General features: G+C 63.7%; 5 non-coding genes across 5 annotated transcripts; all 5 read right to left on the bottom strand.

Annotated features, from left to right (window-relative positions):
- Positions 1 to 2,039: 2,039 nt before the first annotated feature.
- LOC142874423 (5S ribosomal RNA) lies at positions 2,040 to 2,158 on the bottom strand. Its single transcript, XR_012922240.1, has one exon. It is a non-coding gene; the product is annotated as a 5S ribosomal RNA (ribosomal RNA).
- Positions 2,159 to 5,661: 3,503 nt separating this feature from the next.
- LOC142874433 (5S ribosomal RNA) lies at positions 5,662 to 5,780 on the bottom strand. The gene has a single exon (XR_012922250.1). It is a non-coding gene; the product is annotated as a 5S ribosomal RNA (ribosomal RNA).
- Positions 5,781 to 9,281: 3,501 nt separating this feature from the next.
- Positions 9,282 to 9,400, bottom strand: LOC142874712 (5S ribosomal RNA). Its single transcript, XR_012922351.1, has one exon. It is a non-coding gene; the product is annotated as a 5S ribosomal RNA (ribosomal RNA).
- A 3,503-nt stretch (positions 9,401 to 12,903) lies between these two features.
- LOC142874422 (5S ribosomal RNA) lies at positions 12,904 to 13,022 on the bottom strand. The gene has a single exon (XR_012922239.1). It is a non-coding gene; the product is annotated as a 5S ribosomal RNA (ribosomal RNA).
- A 3,503-nt stretch (positions 13,023 to 16,525) lies between these two features.
- Positions 16,526 to 16,644, bottom strand: LOC142874432 (5S ribosomal RNA). Its single transcript, XR_012922249.1, has one exon. It is a non-coding gene; the product is annotated as a 5S ribosomal RNA (ribosomal RNA).
- Between the last annotated feature and the right edge of the window lie 1,547 nt (positions 16,645 to 18,191).

Below are 18,191 nucleotides of genomic sequence, written 5' to 3'. Positions count from 1 at the left end.
TCTGGGGGACCCGTGCTGAGAGAGGTTGTGGGCATGGCCCGCTGGGGCTCTGCCCGACCCAGGGCTGAGAGATGCAACCTCCCAGCTCTGGGTCCCTGCAGGGGAAGCGTTGGCAAGCACAGGGCCAGTCCTCCAAAGGCCCAGGTGCAGGGAGCCCAGGCCAAGCAGCCTGTGGAAGAAGCCACCCCTGGAACACGACTGCAGGCCACGGCCCTTCCCACCTCCTCCTCCTCCTCCTCCTCCTGCTCCTCCACCCCCCCCCCGACCTCCCACCCCCACCCCCGACATGGCGCAGGGCTCAGAGACACCTCAGACACTTGCTACCCAAAGTGCAAAGGGCATCAGTTGCTCCTCCAAACCCCCCCCCCCGCCCAGCAGACCGCGTTGTCCAGCCAGCCCCCGGGCCTCCCTGGGGTGCCCAGCACAAAAGTGCAGACAACCACCGGACCCTCAATCTCAGTTTTCGGATGTTTTTGCCACTCTAAGGACCCGCAGGCCAGCTGGGCCTTCTGGCAGGACAGAGAGCCCCGGAATCCGACGTGGAGAGCTGGGTGTACGTCCCCACGAGGAGGCGGTCCCCACCTCCGCGGCTCTCCCCTTGCGGGGGGGGGAAAAGCAGCCACGGGGCCTCAGAGAAGACACCAGGCTGGGCGCCCGCCCCACAGTGGGGGCACGTCCCCCGCAGGCCACTTAGCGACGGCCGCCGGCCGGCGGACGGTTGGGTGGCGCGAGACGCTGCGGCCGCCCTGCTACCGGGTTCCTGGGAGGGCGTCCTGGAACCAGCGTCCACACCAAGCCCTTGGAAGGCCCAGGCGACGGAGGAGCCCCGTCAGGCAGGGGCCGAGGACGGTGACGGCCCGGGCGGGGAGGAGCGTGTCAGGCAGGGGCAGAGGACGGTGACAGGTGACAGGCCGGGCGGGAAGGAGTCAGTCAGGCAGGGGCCGAGGAGGAGACGGGGCTGGGTAAGGGTTAGGGTTAGAGTCAGGGCACAAGTCACAATCGCAAAGACCTGGAAGCGACCCGAGTGCCCATCGACCCACGAGTGCGTAAATGAAATGTGGCGCGTGGACACCACGGAGTGCTATTCAGCTAGGAGGAGCAGCGGTGAGAGGGCACCTCTCGTGGTTCTCCTGGCCAGAGCTGGAACCCGTTCCAGTAAGCCAGGTAGCCCAAGAATGGACACACGAGCACCACGTGCTCGCGCTCACCAGCAAATGGGTACGAACCGACGGACACCCAAGTGGACACAGAGGAATCACCTTCATCGGGTGGGTGTCGGGCGGGTGGGGGGAGGGGATGGGCATACACCTCCATTAGGAATGGGGTGGGTGCGCACCGACTGGGGGATGGGCGCACTTGAGGCTCTGACCCGAGGGGGGAGGCTGGGAGAGGGCAACGTACCCGACCTTAACATTGGTACCCCCACAATACGCTGGAACAACATCAGAGGTTAATGAATAAGAACACAGGGGGGAGGGGGGCACGGGCAACACATGTCACCTTAATACTTGGACTCCCATCATCTGCTTGAAAAGAGAGAGAAAAGAAAATGCAATCATAGAGATAAGAGACACTTTTTAAACATAATGAATCCGAAGAGAAAAGTAAAAGGAGGCCTGTGGGGCAGGTCTGGGTGTGACTCCGGATCCCCCAACATCAGGTGCCACCACCAAAGATTCCTACGTGTAGCCCATAGAACCCCAAAAGCAACGGGACGAGTTCTGGTCACATACTCCCTCAAAATGACATCCTGGCCTTCTTCTGGAACTCCCTCCCCTCTCAGACTCTCAAGGTTTCCTCCAGCGTGTCGGTTCCCACGGAGCAGACCTTTGGTCTGAGACCTGACAGTCCAGAAGCCACGCATGCTGCCGCGTGACGGCGGTGTCGCGGCTTGGGACAAGAGGAGGCCCCACGGTGCGGGCTGGGGCGCCAGGCACCGCGGCGGGCGCTGAGGGTGGGGGTGACCCCCGCCCCGGGCCGCCGCCTCGCTCCCAGAGAGGGGACAGAACAAGAGGCAAAAAAAAAAAAAAAAAAAAAGAAGCCTACGGCACCCAGTATTCCCAGGCGGTCTCCCATCCAAGTACTAACCAGGCCCGACCCTGCTTAGCTTCCGAGACCAGACGAGATCGGGCGCGTTCAGGGTGGTGTGGCCCTAGACGGCGGAGGGCGCCCCTGCCCCGCTCAAGAAGCCGAGCCTCTCTGCGCTTCCCCGCCGCCTCCTCCCGCCCCAGGCCCCGCGCCGGCGCTGACCCGCACCGGGCGGGCCTGTTGAGTTCACCGGCCGGGTCCGGCGGGCTCCGAGGGACGGGGGTGACAGGCGGGGCGGGGCGGGGCGGGCAGGGAGCGGCGGGCCGGGGTGGGGGGCTGTCTCTCTATACACACACACACACACACACACACACTCACACTCACACTCACTCACTCACACTCACACAAGATGCGCCTCCACGGCTGGACTCGCCAAGGTGGAGACCTTCCAGCCCCCTTCCTCTCCTCGCCTGGCCCACCCCCAGCTCGTGGCCGCCCCCGCCGCCGCCGCCGATTGCGCACGCGCGGGTCGCCCGCCCTTTGACCCCAGGCAGGGGCCGCCCTCCCCGACAACCCCTTTCAGCTGCGCCCCCCACCCTGTGGGTGGGCTGCCGCCTATTCCCCCGGGCCCGGGCTGGGGCACAGCGCATGGGGGAGGGGAGCGAGTGTATGGGGCGTCTCTCTCTCTCTCTTGGGATGTGTCCCATGGGTGGGGTGGCGTGGTTAGTGGGGCGCTGAAGAAATCAGTCCCCTCCATCTCCTACCTCTGGAAAACGCCCAAGCCCTTGGAGAACTGCCGGCAACGCGACCGTGGGGGCCGGGACCCTCCTCTGTGTCCTCCTGTGGCCCAGTCCAAGGGGCCTGGGCCTGGCCGGGGCTGCATTGGACCCCGACCCCCCTGGCGTGTGGACTCGCTAAAAATCGGCGATTAGATATTGGATTCCAGCTTCATTGAGGTCATTTCACTAATGAGTGCACCGGAAAGAGTTTCCTAATCCATCTGTGAGGGTGGCAACTGAAAGAGAATTTTAAAGCTGACAGAATAGGCGAGGAAAGGCATAGGAGATTTCCACACCCAGTAAGGAAGCCTTTCCCGAAATGGAAGAAAGAAACGAGCAAACAGAGACACCGGTAGCCCGCCAGGATCAGAGTCTGCCCCCGAGAGAAAGTACCCTGACCAGGTTCACCCGTGGGTGGGTGGCGAGCTAGCGGCATTCAGAAGAGCGAGGCCCGCAGTCTGTGCAGAAGACACCTGCACTCGGGTGTGTGTGGCGGCACGATTCACAAGCAGCTCCAGATGTTAAGCCAAGGAGAAGCCAGGGAGTTCCCAACGCCCCAGGTGTCCTCAGCCCACGACTGGCTGCTGGGGGAATGCGAAGCCCGGCTCCTTGTCTCAGAGCGGGACAACCAGGAGGTGTGACGTACACCCCGGGGTTCCCAGGAGGATCAGGCTGAAGCTGGGACTTGGCCTCAAAGTGTCCCCTCGCACGGCCACCCCCTTCCCCTTCCTGCTCCTCTACTCCTGGTGCCCCTCCATCCAGGGGCCAGACCTTAAAGAGTCACCCGCAAGAGAATCCTGGTCCCAAAGGAGCCTTCTGGGGGACCCGTGCTGAGAGAGGTTGTGGGCATGGCCCGCTGGGGCTCTGCCCGACCCAGGGCTGAGAGATGCAACCTCCCAGCTCTGGGTCCCTGCAGGGGAAGCGTTGGCAAGCACAGGGCCAGTCCTCCAAAGGCCCAGGTGCAGGGAGCCCAGGCCAAGCAGCCTGTGGAAGAAGCCACCCCGGGAACACGACTGCAGGCCACGGCCCTTCCCACCTCCTCCTCCTCCTCCTCCTCCTGCTCCTCCACCCCCCCCCCGACCTCCCACCCCCACCCCCGACATGGCGCAGGGCTCAGAGACACCTCAGACACTTGCTACCCAAAGTGCAAAGGGCATCAGTTGCTCCTCCAAACCCCCCCCCCCGCCCAGCAGACCGCGTTGTCCAGCCAGCCCCCGGGCCTCCCTGGGGTGCCCAGCACAAAAGTGCAGACAACCACCGGACCCTCAATCTCAGTTTTCGGATGTTTTTGCCACTCTAAGGACCCGCAGGCCAGCTGGGCCTTCTGGCAGGACAGAGAGCCCCGGAATCCGACGTGGAGAGCTGGGTGTACGTCCCCACGAGGAGGCGGTCCCCACCTCCGCGGCTCTCCCCTTGCGGGGGGGGGAAAAGCAGCCACGGGGCCTCAGAGAAGACACCAGGCTGGGCGCCCGCCCCACAGTGGGGGCACGTCCCCCGCAGGCCACTTAGCGACGGCCGCCGGCCGGCGGACGGTTGGGTGGCGCGAGACGCTGCGGCCGCCCTGCTACCGGGTTCCTGGGAGGGCGTCCTGGAACCAGCGTCCACACCAAGCCCTTGGAAGGCCCAGGCGACGGAGGAGCCCCGTCAGGCAGGGGCCGAGGACGGTGACGGCCCGGGCGGGGAGGAGCGTGTCAGGCAGGGGCAGAGGACGGTGACAGGTGACAGGCCGGGCGGGAAGGAGTCAGTCAGGCAGGGGCCGAGGAGGAGACGGGGCTGGGTAAGGGTTAGGGTTAGAGTCAGGGCACAAGTCACAATCGCAAAGACCTGGAAGCGACCCGAGTGCCCATCGACCCACGAGTGCGTAAATGAAATGTGGCGCGTGGACACCACGGAGTGCTATTCAGCTAGGAGGAGCAGCGGTGAGAGGGCACCTCTCGTGGTTCTCCTGGCCAGAGCTGGAACCCGTTCCAGTAAGCCAGGTAGCCCAAGAATGGACACACGAGCACCACGTGCTCGCGCTCACCAGCAAATGGGTACGAACCGACGGACACCCAAGTGGACACAGAGGAATCACCTTCATCGGGTGGGTGTCGGGCGGGTGGGGGGAGGGGATGGGCATACACCTCCATTAGGAATGGGGTGGGTGCGCACCGACTGGGGGATGGGCGCACTTGAGGCTCTGACCCGAGGGGGGAGGCTGGGAGAGGGCAACGTACCCGACCTTAACATTGGTACCCCCACAATACGCTGGAACAACATCAGAGGTTAATGAATAAGAACACAGGGGGGAGGGGGGCACGGGCAACACATGTCACCTTAATACTTGGACTCCCATCATCTGCTTGAAAAGAGAGAGAAAAGAAAATGCAATCATAGAGATAAGAGACACTTTTTAAACATAATGAATCCGAAGAGAAAAGTAAAAGGAGGCCTGTGGGGCAGGTCTGGGTGTGACTCCGGATCCCCCAACATCAGGTGCCACCACCAAAGATTCCTACGTGTAGCCCATAGAACCCCAAAAGCAACGGGACGAGTTCTGGTCACATACTCCCTCAAAATGACATCCTGGCCTTCTTCTGGAACTCCCTCCCCTCTCAGACTCTCAAGGTTTCCTCCAGCGTGTCGGTTCCCACGGAGCAGACCTTTGGTCTGAGACCTGACAGTCCAGAAGCCACGCATGCTGCCGCGTGACGGCGGTGTCGCGGCTTGGGACAAGAGGAGGCCCCACGGTGCGGGCTGGGGCGCCAGGCACCGCGGCGGGCGCTGAGGGTGGGGGTGACCCCCGCCCCGGGCCGCCGCCTCGCTCCCAGAGAGGGGACAGAACAAGAGGCAAAAAAAAAAAAAAAAAAAAAGAAGCCTACGGCACCCAGTATTCCCAGGCGGTCTCCCATCCAAGTACTAACCAGGCCCGACCCTGCTTAGCTTCCGAGACCAGACGAGATCGGGCGCGTTCACGGTGGTGTGGCCCTAGACGGCGGAGGGCGCCCCTGCCCCGCTCAAGAAGCCGAGCCTCTCTGCGCTTCCCCGCCGCCTCCTCCCGCCCCAGGCCCCGCGCCGGCGCTGACCCGCACCGGGCGGGCCTGTTGAGTTCACCGGCCGGGTCCGGCGGGCTCCGAGGGACGGGGGTGACAGGCGGGGCGGGGCGGGGCGGGCAGGGAGCGGCGGGCCGGGGTGGGGGGCTGTCTCTCTATACACACACACACACACACACACACACTCACACTCACACTCACTCACTCACACTCACACAAGATGCGCCTCCACGGCTGGACTCGCCAAGGTGGAGACCTTCCAGCCCCCTTCCTCTCCTCGCCTGGCCCACCCCCAGCTCGTGGCCGCCCCCGCCGCCGCCGCCGATTGCGCACGCGCGGGTCGCCCGCCCTTTGACCCCAGGCAGGGGCCGCCCTCCCCGACAACCCCTTTCAGCTGCGCCCCCCACCCTGTGGGTGGGCTGCCGCCTATTCCCCCGGGCCCGGGCTGGGGCACAGCGCATGGGGGAGGGGAGCGAGTGTATGGGGCGTCTCTCTCTCTCTCTTGGGATGTGTCCCATGGGTGGGGTGGCGTGGTTAGTGGGGCGCTGAAGAAATCAGTCCCCTCCATCTCCTACCTCTGGAAAACGCCCAAGCCCTTGGAGAACTGCCGGCAACGCGACCGTGGGGGCCGGGACCCTCCTCTGTGTCCTCCTGTGGCCCAGTCCAAGGGGCCTGGGCCTGGCCGGGGCTGCATTGGACCCCGACCCCCCTGGCGTGTGGACTCGCTAAAAATCGGCGATTAGATATTGGATTCCAGCTTCATTGAGGTCATTTCACTAATGAGTGCACCGGAAAGAGTTTCCTAATCCATCTGTGAGGGTGGCAACTGAAAGAGAATTTTAAAGCTGACAGAATAGGCGAGGAAAGGCATAGGAGATTTCCACACCCAGTAAGGAAGCCTTTCCCGAAATGGAAGAAAGAAACGAGCAAACAGAGACACCGGTAGCCCGCCAGGATCAGAGTCTGCCCCCGAGAGAAAGTACCCTGACCAGGTTCACCCGTGGGTGGGTGGCGAGCTAGCGGCATTCAGAAGAGCGAGGCCCGCAGTCTGTGCAGAAGACACCTGCACTCGGGTGTGTGTGGCGGCACGATTCACAAGCAGCTCCAGATGTTAAGCCAAGGAGAAGCCAGGGAGTTCCCAACGCCCCAGGTGTCCTCAGCCCACGACTGGCTGCTGGGGGAATGCGAAGCCCGGCTCCTTGTCTCAGAGCGGGACAACCAGGAGGTGTGACGTACACCCCGGGGTTCCCAGGAGGATCAGGCTGAAGCTGGGACTTGGCCTCAAAGTGTCCCCTCGCACGGCCACCCCCTTCCCCTTCCTGCTCCTCTACTCCTGGTGCCCCTCCATCCAGGGGCCAGACCTTAAAGAGTCACCCGCAAGAGAATCCTGGTCCCAAAGGAGCCTTCTGGGGGACCCGTGCTGAGAGAGGTTGTGGGCATGGCCCGCTGGGGCTCTGCCCGACCCAGGGCTGAGAGATGCAACCTCCCAGCTCTGGGTCCCTGCAGGGGAAGCGTTGGCAAGCACAGGGCCAGTCCTCCAAAGGCCCAGGTGCAGGGAGCCCAGGCCAAGCAGCCTGTGGAAGAAGCCACCCCTGGAACACGACTGCAGGCCACGGCCCTTCCCACCTCCTCCTCCTCCTCCTCCTCCTGCTCCTCCACCCCCCCCCCGACCTCCCACCCCCACCCCCGACATGGCGCAGGGCTCAGAGACACCTCAGACACTTGCTACCCAAAGTGCAAAGGGCATCAGTTGCTCCTCCAAACCCCCCCCCCGCCCAGCAGACCGCGTTGTCCAGCCAGCCCCCGGGCCTCCCTGGGGTGCCCAGCACAAAAGTGCAGACAACCACCGGACCCTCAATCTCAGTTTTCGGATGTTTTTGCCACTCTAAGGACCCGCAGGCCAGCTGGGCCTTCTGGCAGGACAGAGAGCCCCGGAATCCGACGTGGAGAGCTGGGTGTACGTCCCCACGAGGAGGCGGTCCCCACCTCCGCGGCTCTCCCCTTGCGGGGGGGGGAAAAGCAGCCACGGGGCCTCAGAGAAGACACCAGGCTGGGCGCCCGCCCCACAGTGGGGGCACGTCCCCCGCAGGCCACTTAGCGACGGCCGCCGGCCGGCGGACGGTTGGGTGGCGCGAGACGCTGCGGCCGCCCTGCTACCGGGTTCCTGGGAGGGCGTCCTGGAACCAGCGTCCACACCAAGCCCTTGGAAGGCCCAGGCGACGGAGGAGCCCCGTCAGGCAGGGGCCGAGGACGGTGACGGCCCGGGCGGGGAGGAGCGTGTCAGGCAGGGGCAGAGGACGGTGACAGGTGACAGGCCGGGCGGGAAGGAGTCAGTCAGGCAGGGGCCGAGGAGGAGACGGGGCTGGGTAAGGGTTAGGGTTAGAGTCAGGGCACAAGTCACAATCGCAAAGACCTGGAAGCGACCCGAGTGCCCATCGACCCACGAGTGCGTAAATGAAATGTGGCGCGTGGACACCACGGAGTGCTATTCAGCTAGGAGGAGCAGCGGTGAGAGGGCACCTCTCGTGGTTCTCCTGGCCAGAGCTGGAACCCGTTCCAGTAAGCCAGGTAGCCCAAGAATGGACACACGAGCACCACGTGCTCGCGCTCACCAGCAAATGGGTACGAACCGACGGACACCCAAGTGGACACAGAGGAATCACCTTCATCGGGTGGGTGTCGGGCGGGTGGGGGGAGGGGATGGGCATACACCTCCATTAGGAATGGGGTGGGTGCGCACCGACTGGGGGATGGGCGCACTTGAGGCTCTGACCCGAGGGGGGAGGCTGGGAGAGGGCAACGTACCCGACCTTAACATTGGTACCCCCACAATACGCTGGAACAACATCAGAGGTTAATGAATAAGAACACAGGGGGGAGGGGGGCACGGGCAACACATGTCACCTTAATACTTGGACTCCCATCATCTGCTTGAAAAGAGAGAGAAAAGAAAATGCAATCATAGAGATAAGAGACACTTTTTAAACATAATGAATCCGAAGAGAAAAGTAAAAGGAGGCCTGTGGGGCAGGTCTGGGTGTGACTCCGGATCCCCCAACATCAGGTGCCACCACCAAAGATTCCTACGTGTAGCCCATAGAACCCCAAAAGCAACGGGACGAGTTCTGGTCACATACTCCCTCAAAATGACATCCTGGCCTTCTTCTGGAACTCCCTCCCCTCTCAGACTCTCAAGGTTTCCTCCAGCGTGTCGGTTCCCACGGAGCAGACCTTTGGTCTGAGACCTGACAGTCCAGAAGCCACGCATGCTGCCGCGTGACGGCGGTGTCGTGGCTTGGGACAAGAGGAGGCCCCACGGTGCGGGCTGGGGCGCCAGGCACCGCGGCGGGCGCTGAGGGTGGGGGTGACCCCCGCCCCGGGCCGCCGCCTCGCTCCCAGAGAGGGGACAGAACAAGAGGCAAAAAAAAAAAAAAAAAAAAGAAGCCTACGGCACCCGGTATTCCCAGGCGGTCTCCCATCCAAGTACTAACCAGGCCCGACCCTGCTTAGCTTCCGAGACCAGACGAGATCGGGCGCGTTCAGGGTGGTGTGGCCCTAGACGGCGGAGGGCGCCCCTGCCCCGCTCAAGAAGCCGAGCCTCTCTGCGCTTCCCCGCCGCCTCCTCCCGCCCCAGGCCCCGCGCCGGCGCTGACCCGCACCGGGCGGGCCTGTTGAGTTCACCGGCCGGGTCCGGCGGGCTCCGAGGGACGGGGGTGACAGGCGGGGCGGGGCGGGGCGGGCAGGGAGCGGCGGGCCGGGGTGGGGGGCTGTCTCTCTATACACACACACACACACACACACACACTCACACTCACACTCACTCACTCACACTCACACAAGATGCGCCTCCACGGCTGGACTCGCCAAGGTGGAGACCTTCCAGCCCCCTTCCTCTCCTCGCCTGGCCCACCCCCAGCTCGTGGCCGCCCCCGCCGCCGCCGCCGATTGCGCACGCGCGGGTCGCCCGCCCTTTGACCCCAGGCAGGGGCCGCCCTCCCCGACAACCCCTTTCAGCTGCGCCCCCCACCCTGTGGGTGGGCTGCCGCCTATTCCCCCGGGCCCGGGCTGGGGCACAGCGCATGGGGGAGGGGAGCGAGTGTATGGGGCGTCTCTCTCTCTCTCTTGGGATGTGTCCCATGGGTGGGGTGGCGTGGTTAGTGGGGCGCTGAAGAAATCAGTCCCCTCCATCTCCTACCTCTGGAAAACGCCCAAGCCCTTGGAGAACTGCCGGCAACGCGACCGTGGGGGCCGGGACCCTCCTCTGTGTCCTCCTGTGGCCCAGTCCAAGGGGCCTGGGCCTGGCCGGGGCTGCATTGGACCCCGACCACCCTGGCGTGTGGACTCGCTAAAAATCGGCGATTAGATATTGGATTCCAGCTTCATTGAGGTCATTTCACTAATGAGTGCACCGGAAAGAGTTTCCTAATCCATCTGTGAGGGTGGCAACTGAAAGAGAATTTTAAAGCTGACAGAATAGGCGAGGAAAGGCATAGGAGATTTCCACACCCAGTAAGGAAGCCTTTCCCGAAATGGAAGAAAGAAACGAGCAAACAGAGACACCGGTAGCCCGCCAGGATCAGAGTCTGCCCCCGAGAGAAAGTACCCTGACCAGGTTCACCCGTGGGTGGGTGGCGAGCTAGCGGCATTCAGAAGAGCGAGGCCCGCAGTCTGTGCAGAAGACACCTGCACTCGGGTGTGTGTGGCGGCACGATTCACAAGCAGCTCCAGATGTTAAGCCAAGGAGAAGCCAGGGAGTTCCCAACGCCCCAGGTGTCCTCAGCCCACGACTGGCTGCTGGGGGAATGCGAAGCCCGGCTCCTTGTCTCAGAGCGGGACAACCAGGAGGTGTGACGTACACCCCGGGGTTCCCAGGAGGATCAGGCTGAAGCTGGGACTTGGCCTCAAAGTGTCCCCTCGCACGGCCACCCCCTTCCCCTTCCTGCTCCTCTACTCCTGGTGCCCCTCCATCCAGGGGCCAGACCTTAAAGAGTCACCCGCAAGAGAATCCTGGTCCCAAAGGAGCCTTCTGGGGGACCCGTGCTGAGAGAGGTTGTGGGCATGGCCCGCTGGGGCTCTGCCCGACCCAGGGCTGAGAGATGCAACCTCCCAGCTCTGGGTCCCTGCAGGGGAAGCGTTGGCAAGCACAGGGCCAGTCCTCCAAAGGCCCAGGTGCAGGGAGCCCAGGCCAAGCAGCCTGTGGAAGAAGCCACCCCTGGAACACGACTGCAGGCCACGGCCCTTCCCACCTCCTCCTCCTCCTCCTCCTCCTGCTCCTCCACCCCCCCCCCGACCTCCCACCCCCACCCCCGACATGGCGCAGGGCTCAGAGACACCTCAGACACTTGCTACCCAAAGTGCAAAGGGCATCAGTTGCTCCTCCAAACCCCCCCCCCCGCCCAGCAGACCGCGTTGTCCAGCCAGCCCCCGGGCCTCCCTGGGGTGCCCAGCACAAAAGTGCAGACAACCACCGGACCCTCAATCTCAGTTTTCGGATGTTTTTGCCACTCTAAGGACCCGCAGGCCAGCTGGGCCTTCTGGCAGGACAGAGAGCCCCGGAATCCGACGTGGAGAGCTGGGTGTACGTCCCCACGAGGAGGCGGTCCCCACCTCCGCGGCTCTCCCCTTGCGGGGGGGGGAAAAGCAGCCACGGGGCCTCAGAGAAGACACCAGGCTGGGCGCCCGCCCCACAGTGGGGGCACGTCCCCCGCAGGCCACTTAGCGACGGCCGCCGGCCGGCGGACGGTTGGGTGGCGCGAGACGCTGCGGCCGCCCTGCTACCGGGTTCCTGGGAGGGCGTCCTGGAACCAGCGTCCACACCAAGCCCTTGGAAGGCCCAGGCGACGGAGGAGCCCCGTCAGGCAGGGGCCGAGGACGGTGACGGCCCGGGCGGGGAGGAGCGTGTCAGGCAGGGGCAGAGGACGGTGACAGGTGACAGGCCGGGCGGGAAGGAGTCAGTCAGGCAGGGGCCGAGGAGGAGACGGGGCTGGGTAAGGGTTAGGGTTAGAGTCAGGGCACAAGTCACAATCGCAAAGACCTGGAAGCGACCCGAGTGCCCATCGACCCACGAGTGCGTAAATGAAATGTGGCGCGTGGACACCACGGAGTGCTATTCAGCTAGGAGGAGCAGCGGTGAGAGGGCACCTCTCGTGGTTCTCCTGGCCAGAGCTGGAACCCGTTCCAGTAAGCCAGGTAGCCCAAGAATGGACACACGAGCACCACGTGCTCGCGCTCACCAGCAAATGGGTACGAACCGACGGACACCCAAGTGGACACAGAGGAATCACCTTCATCGGGTGGGTGTCGGGCGGGTGGGGGGAGGGGATGGGCATACACCTCCATTAGGAATGGGGTGGGTGCGCACCGACTGGGGGATGGGCGCACTTGAGGCTCTGACCCGAGGGGGGAGGCTGGGAGAGGGCAACGTACCCGACCTTAACATTGGTACCCCCACAATACGCTGGAACAACATCAGAGGTTAATGAATAAGAACACAGGGGGGAGGGGGGCACGGGCAACACATGTCACCTTAATACTTGGACTCCCATCATCTGCTTGAAAAGAGAGAGAAAAGAAAATGCAATCATAGAGATAAGAGACACTTTTTAAACATAATGAATCCGAAGAGAAAAGTAAAAGGAGGCCTGTGGGGCAGGTCTGGGTGTGACTCCGGATCCCCCAACATCAGGTGCCACCACCAAAGATTCCTACGTGTAGCCCATAGAACCCCAAAAGCAACGGGACGAGTTCTGGTCACATACTCCCTCAAAATGACATCCTGGCCTTCTTCTGGAACTCCCTCCCCTCTCAGACTCTCAAGGTTTCCTCCAGCGTGTCGGTTCCCACGGAGCAGACCTTTGGTCTGAGACCTGACAGTCCAGAAGCCACGCATGCTGCCGCGTGACGGCGGTGTCGCGGCTTGGGACAAGAGGAGGCCCCACGGTGCGGGCTGGGGCGCCAGGCACCGCGGCGGGCGCTGAGGGTGGGGGTGACCCCCGCCCCGGGCCGCCGCCTCGCTCCCAGAGAGGGGACAGAACAAGAGGCAAAAAAAAAAAAAAAAAAAAAGAAGCCTACGGCACCCAGTATTCCCAGGCGGTCTCCCATCCAAGTACTAACCAGGCCCGACCCTGCTTAGCTTCCGAGACCAGACGAGATCGGGCGCGTTCAGGGTGGTGTGGCCCTAGACGGCGGAGGGCGCCCCTGCCCCGCTCAAGAAGCCGAGCCTCTCTGCGCTTCCCCGCCGCCTCCTCCCGCCCCAGGCCCCGCGCCGGCGCTGACCCGCACCGGGCGGGCCTGTTGAGTTCACCGGCCGGGTCCGGCGGGCTCCGAGGGACGGGGGTGACAGGCGGGGCGGGGCGGGGCGGGCAGGGAGCGGCGGGCCGGGGTGGGGGGCTGTCTCTCTATACACACACACACACACACACACACACTCACACTCACACTCACTCACTCACACTCACACAAGATGCGCCTCCACGGCTGGACTCGCCAAGGTGGAGACCTTCCAGCCCCCTTCCTCTCCTCGCCTGGCCCACCCCCAGCTCGTGGCCGCCCCCGCCGCCGCCGCCGATTGCGCACGCGCGGGTCGCCCGCCCTTTGACCCCAGGCAGGGGCCGCCCTCCCCGACAACCCCTTTCAGCTGCGCCCCCCACCCTGTGGGTGGGCTGCCGCCTATTCCCCCGGGCCCGGGCTGGGGCACAGCGCATGGGGGAGGGGAGCGAGTGTATGGGGCGTCTCTCTCTCTCTCTTGGGATGTGTCCCATGGGTGGGGTGGCGTGGTTAGTGGGGCGCTGAAGAAATCAGTCCCCTCCATCTCCTACCTCTGGAAAACGCCCAAGCCCTTGGAGAACTGCCGGCAACGCGACCGTGGGGGCCGGGACCCTCCTCTGTGTCCTCCTGTGGCCCATTCCAAGGGGCCTGGGCCTGGCCGGGGCTGCATTGGACCCCGACCCCCCTGGCGTGTGGACTCGCTAAAAATCGGCGATTAGATATTGGATTCCAGCTTCATTGAGGTCATTTCACTAATGAGTGCACCGGAAAGAGTTTCCTAATCCATCTGTGAGGGTGGCAACTGAAAGAGAATTTTAAAGCTGACAGAATAGGCGAGGAAAGGCATAGGAGATTTCCACACCCAGTAAGGAAGCCTTTCCCGAAATGGAAGAAAGAAACGAGCAAACAGAGACACCGGTAGCCCGCCAGGATCAGAGTCTGCCCCCGAGAGAAAGTACCCTGACCAGGTTCACCCGTGGGTGGGTGGCGAGCTAGCGGCATTCAGAAGAGCGAGGCCCGCAGTCTGTGCAGAAGACACCTGCACTCGGGTGTGTGTGGCGGCACGATTCACAAGCAGCTCCAGATGTTAAGCCAAGGAGAAGCCAGGGAGTTCCCAACGCCCCAGGTGTCCTCAGCCCACGACTGGCTGCTGGGGGAATGCGAAGCCCGGCTCCTTGTCTCAGAGCGGGACAACCAGGAGGTGTGACGTACACCCCGGGGTTCCCAGGAGGATCAGGCTGAAGCTGGGACTTGGCCTCAAAGTGTCCCCTCGCACGGCCACCCCCTTCCCCTTCCTGCTCCTCTACTCCTGGTGCCCCTCCATCCAGGGGCCAGACCTTAAAGAGTCACCCGCAAGAGAATCCTGGTCCCAAAGGAGCCTTCTGGGGGACCCGTGCTGAGAGAGGTTGTGGGCATGGCCCGCTGGGGCTCTGCCCGACCCAGGGCTGAGAGATGCAACCTCCCAGCTCTGGGTCCCTGCAGGGGAAGCGTTGGCAAGCACAGGGCCAGTCCTCCAAAGGCCCAGGTGCAGGGAGCCCAGGCCAAGCAGCCTGTGGAAGAAGCCACCCCGGGAACACGACTGCAGGCCACGGCCCTTCCCACCTCCTCCTCCTCCTCCTCCTCCTGCTCCTCCACCCCCCCCCCGACCTCCCACCCCCACCCCCGACATGGCGCAGGGCTCAGAGACACCTCAGACACTTGCTACCCAAAGTGCAAAGGGCATCAGTTGCTCCTCCAAACCCCCCCCCCCGCCCAGCAGACCGCGTTGTCCAGCCAGCCCCCGGGCCTCCCTGGGGTGCCCAGCACAAAAGTGCAGACAACCACCGGACCCTCAATCTCAGTTTTCGGATGTTTTTGCCACTCTAAGGACCCGCAGGCCAGCTGGGCCTTCTGGCAGGACAGAGAGCCCCGGAATCCGACGTGGAGAGCTGGGTGTACGTCCCCACGAGGAGGCGGTCCCCACCTCCGCGGCTCTCCCCTTGCGGGGGGGGGAAAAGCAGCCACGGGGCCTCAGAGAAGACACCAGGCTGGGCGCCCGCCCCACAGTGGGGGCACGTCCCCCGCAGGCCACTTAGCGACGGCCGCCGGCCGGCGGACGGTTGGGTGGCGCGAGACGCTGCGGCCGCCCTGCTACCGGGTTCCTGGGAGGGCGTCCTGGAACCAGCGTCCACACCAAGCCCTTGGAAGGCCCAGGCGACGGAGGAGCCCCGTCAGGCAGGGGCCGAGGACGGTGACGGCCCGGGCGGGGAGGAGCGTGTCAGGCAGGGGCAGAGGACGGTGACAGGTGACAGGCCGGGCGGGAAGGAGTCAGTCAGGCAGGGGCCGAGGAGGAGACGGGGCTGGGTAAGGGTTAGGGTTAGAGTCAGGGCACAAGTCACAATCGCAAAGACCTGGAAGCGACCCGAGTGCCCATCGACCCACGAGTGCGTAAATGAAATGTGGCGCGTGGACACCACGGAGTGCTATTCAGCTAGGAGGAGCAGCGGTGAGAGGGCACCTCTCGTGGTTCTCCTGGCCAGAGCTGGAACCCGTTCCAGTAAGCCAGGTAGCCCAAGAATGGACACACGAGCACCACGTGCTCGCGCTCACCAGCAAATGGGTACGAACCGACGGACACCCAAGTGGACACAGAGGAATCACCTTCATCGGGTGGGTGTCGGGCGGGTGGGGGGAGGGGATGGGCATACACCTCCATTAGGAATGGGGTGGGTGCGCACCGACTGGGGGATGGGCGCACTTGAGGCTCTGACCCGAGGGGGGAGGCTGGGAGAGGGCAACGTACCCGACCTTAACATTGGTACCCCCACAATACGCTGGAACAACATCAGAGGTTAATGAATAAGAACACAGGGGGGAGGGGGGCACGGGCAACACATGTCACCTTAATACTTGGACTCCCATCATCTGCTTGAAAAGAGAGAGAAAAGAAAATGCAATCATAGAGATAAGAGACACTTTTTAAACATAATGAATCCGAAGAGAAAAGTAAAAGGAGGCCTGTGGGGCAGGTCTGGGTGTGACTCCGGATCCCCCAACATCAGGTGCCACCACCAAAGATTCCTACGTGTAGCCCATAGAACCCCAAAAGCAACGGGACGAGTTCTGGTCACATACTCCCTCAAAATGACATCCTGGCCTTCTTCTGGAACTCCCTCCCCTCTCAGACTCTCAAGGTTTCCTCCAGCGTGTCGGTTCCCACGGAGCAGACCTTTGGTCTGAGACCTGACAGTCCAGAAGCCACGCATGCTGCCGCGTGACGGCGGTGTCGCGGCTTGGGACAAGAGGAGGCCCCACGGTGCGGGCTGGGGCGCCAGGCACCGCGGCGGGCGCTGAGGGTGGGGGTGACCCCCGCCCCGGGCCGCCGCCTCGCTCCCAGAGAGGGGACAGAACAAGAGGCAAAAAAAAAAAAAAAAAAAAAGAAGCCTACGGCACCCAGTATTCCCAGGCGGTCTCCCATCCAAGTACTAACCAGGCCCGACCCTGCTTAGCTTCCGAGACCAGACGAGATCGGGCGCGTTCACGGTGGTGTGGCCCTAGACGGCGGAGGGCGCCCCTGCCCCGCTCAAGAAGCCGAGCCTCTCTGCGCTTCCCCGCCGCCTCCTCCCGCCCCAGGCCCCGCGCCGGCGCTGACCCGCACCGGGCGGGCGGGTCCGGCGGGCTCCGAGGGACGGGGGTGACAGGCGGGGCGGGGCGGGGCGGGCAGGGAGCGGCGGGCCGGGGTGGGGGGCTGTCTCTCTATACACACACACACACACACACACACACTCACACTCACACTCACTCACTCACACTCACACAAGATGCGCCTCCACGGCTGGACTCGCCAAGGTGGAGACCTTCCAGCCCCCTTCCTCTCCTCGCCTGGCCCACCCCCAGCTCGTGGCCGCCCCCGCCGCCGCCGCCGATTGCGCACGCGCGGGTCGCCCGCCCTTTGACCCCAGGCAGGGGCCGCCCTCCCCGACAACCCCTTTCAGCTGCGCCCCCCACCCTGTGGGTGGGCTGCCGCCTATTCCCCCGGGCCCGGGCTGGGGCACAGCGCATGGGGGAGGGGAGCGAGTGTATGGGGCGTCTCTCTCTCTCTCTTGGGATGTGTCCCATGGGTGGGGTGGCGTGGTTAGTGGGGCGCTGAAGAAATCAGTCCCCTCCATCTCCTACCTCTGGAAAACGCCCAAGCCCTTGGAGAACTGCCGGCAACGCGACCGTGGGGGCCGGGACCCTCCTCTGTGTCCTCCTGTGGCCCATTCCAAGGGGCCTGGGCCTGGCCGGGGCTGCATTGGACCCCGACCCCCCTGGCGTGTGGACTCGCTAAAAATCGGCGATTAGATATTGGATTCCAGCTTCATTGAGGTCATTTCACTAATGAGTGCACCGGAAAGAGTTTCCTAATCCATCTGTGAGGGTGGCAACTGAAAGAGAATTTTAAAGCTGACAGAATAGGCGAGGAAAGGCATAGGAGATTTCCACACCCAGTAAGGAAGCCTTTCCCGAAATGGAAGAAAGAAACGAGCAAACAGAGACACCGGTAGCCCGCCAGGATCAGAGTCTGCCCCCGAGAGAAAGTACCCTGACCAGGTTCACCCGTGGGTGGGTGGCGAGCTAGCGGCATTCAGAAGAGCGAGGCCCGCAGTCTGTGCAGAAGACACCTGCACTCGGGTGTGTGTGGCGGCACGATTCACAAGCAGCTCCAGATGTTAAGCCAAGGAGAAGCCAGGGAGTTCCCAACGCCCCAGGTGTCCTCAGCCCACGACTGGCTGCTGGGGGAATGCGAAGCCCGGCTCCTTGTCTCAGAGCGGGACAACCAGGAGGTGTGACGTACACCCCGGGGTTCCCAGGAGGATCAGGCTGAAGCTGGGACTTGGCCTGAAAGTGTCCCCTCGCACGGCCACCCCTTCCCCTTCCTGCTCCTCTACTCCTGGTGCCCCTCCATCCAGGGGCCAGACCTTAAAGAGTCACCCGCAAGAGAATCCTGGTCCCAAAGGAGCCTTCTGGGGGACCCGTGCTGAGAGAGGTTGTGGGCATGGCCCGCTGGGGCTCTGCCCGACCCAGGGCTGAGAGATGCAACCTCCCAGCTCTGGGTCCCTGCAGG

The sequence above is a fragment of the Microcebus murinus genome, chromosome 12 (assembly GCF_040939455.1).
Source record: "Microcebus murinus isolate Inina chromosome 12, M.murinus_Inina_mat1.0, whole genome shotgun sequence".
Classification (NCBI taxonomy): domain Eukaryota; kingdom Metazoa; phylum Chordata; class Mammalia; order Primates; family Cheirogaleidae; genus Microcebus; species Microcebus murinus.
This window is presented reverse-complemented; position numbering and strand designations above follow the sequence as displayed.